The sequence below is a fragment of the Myotis daubentonii genome, chromosome 5, assembly GCF_963259705.1.
Source record: "Myotis daubentonii chromosome 5, mMyoDau2.1, whole genome shotgun sequence".
Taxonomy (NCBI): Eukaryota; Metazoa; Chordata; class Mammalia; order Chiroptera; family Vespertilionidae; genus Myotis; species Myotis daubentonii.
In genome coordinates, this window is record NC_081844.1 from 38137944 (window position 1) to 38140309 (window position 2366).

Consider the following 2366-nt stretch of genomic DNA (forward strand, 5'->3'; position numbering starts at 1 on the left):
AACCAAGCATGTCAAACTCGTAGCCGTCGGGCCACAGGCCTCGTTTATTTAAAGACAGATAGGCTCAGTTAAGGTAAAGGTTGACCTTGTCAGTGAAGATATGGCCTAGGATATAAATACCCACCATAACTGCTTTTATTTATTTATTTTTTAAAACGTTTATTTTTTTTTTATTTATTGCTTAAAGTATTACAAAGGGTATTACATATGTGTCCATTTTATCCCCCCACCCTAGACAGTCCCCTAGCCTCCCCTATCCCCCAGTGTCTTATGTCCATTGGTTATGCTTATATGCATGCATACAAGTCCTTTAGTTCATCTCTTACCCCCCTACCTCCTGCCCCCCAACCCTCCCCGGCCTTCCCGCTGCAGTTTGACAATCTGTTTGAGGCAGCTCTGCCTCTGTATCTATTATTGTTCAAAGGTTTATAATGGTCTCTATTATCCATGAATGAGTGAGATCATGTGGTATTTTTCCTTCATTGACTGGCTTATTTCACTTAGCATAATGCTCTCCAGTTCCATCCATGACGTTGCAAATGGTAAGAGTTCCTTCCTTTTTACAGCAGCATAGTATTCCATCGTGTAGATGTACCACAGTTTTCTAATCCATTCATCTACTGATGGGCTCTTAGGCTGTTTCCAGATCTTAGCTATGGTGAATTGTGCTGCTATGAACATAGGGGTGCATATATCCTTTCTGATTGGTGTTTCTGGTTTCTTGGGATATATTCCTAGAAGTGGGATCACAGGGTCAAATGGGAGTTCCATTTTCAGTTTTTTAAGGAAACTCCATACTGTCTTCCATAGTGGCGGCACCAGTCTGCATTCCCACCAGCAGTGCACAAGTGTTCCTTTTTCTCCACATCCTCTCCAGCACTTGTTTGTTGATTTGTTGATCATAACTGCTTTTAGTTAAAGTTTAATTTCAGAGGATCCGTTGTGGTTACTTTAGGTCTCTGAGTTTGTAAGACGGCCATGCAGGCCTTCCCTGTGCTTGTCAGGTTAGCATGTGGCCCCTTTCGTCTACACTTCAAATCCTTTTTGGGGGGACTAAGTGGGTCCAAAATAAACAATTAGAAGAGAGTAGCTGAAACTCCAGTGGAGATGTGGTAGGCAGATAGACATGAGCAGAGCAAGAACGACAGGCCAGTTACAGAAAGTCACCAGGGCAGACCGACCTGGACACCTAGAAGTGAAAAAAACTGGTAGAGCAGATACTGGAGATATTCAAGATCTTGCCCTTAAGATGATGTCCTCTCCACCCTAGATTGGCAGGTATTGGAGATAAGTATTGTTATTCAAGAACTTGCCTCTTACACCCTAGAAGCCTAGGGTCATGCAGGTCAGATGCCCATGTGGTGAGTCATGTGGTAGGCCCCCACCCTTAGAGGAGAACTAGGGATGAAGGAGAGCTCCATCTGACTCCCCAAGCAAGGGCTGCGGACCATCCGCAGGACAGGCCCTAATAGGTCAGTTGGAAGAAGAAAGCAGCTAACCCCTGGGAGGGATTAAAAGGAGCCCTGCCCCACTCCAGGGCTGCTCTTTGAGGCCTCCCGCTGGAAATTTCTCTCCAGTGTGCTTTCTCTTTGCCCAAAACAATCTCTAGCGAGTTTGAGTCTTGGCTCTGAATTCTTTTCTTGGCCAAAACTCGAGTGCTGAGGTGGCCGAACCCAGGATTGGTCTGATCCCACTGGCCAGACACCGGTGCCCTTCCGCCGCCCACAACAGAGCGATTGATTGACAGAGACGTGAACGCGCTTTGCGGGACAAACGGGTGTTCGTCTCACAGGTGAGCTGGCCAAGCTGTCGCTTCGCGTGCTGTTGACAAAGGCCCGACCGCTTGTGGGTGGGCTCACCTGCCTTTTAAACGTTGGCCACTCGGGCGCGACCGCCCACACCGCGCGCCCCGCCACGAAAGAGCTAGTCTGGCGCCAGCAGGACAGACAAGACACGTGGAGGCCTTATTGACAAAAATCGCGGCGGACCCTCGCCGCTCCGCTCGGCTACGCTGAGCCCTCACCGGAGGCAGAGTCCAACGCGGGGGTCGGGGACTGCGGGGTGCGCGCCCCCAGCCCCGGGGAGGGCAGCGGAGGAGAGCAAAGCCTCGCCCCCCAGGAGGAGCGCCAATCCGGTTCGTCTGCCTCTTTCTCACCCTTCAGTTAGCTTCCAGCCCGTCTTCATCACGCCAGGCCGATCCTGCCGCCGATTGGTCGGCATCTTCCTGGTGCGAACCGCCCTGGCCAATCAGCGCTTGTCAGTCCACCTCACAAGCCTGCCGGAAGCAGCTCGAGAGCCCGAGGCCCGTTAAGATGGGCGGGAAGTGGGCGTGGTGGCGCCGCGCTGGGCCCGCCTCCGCTCCTGCC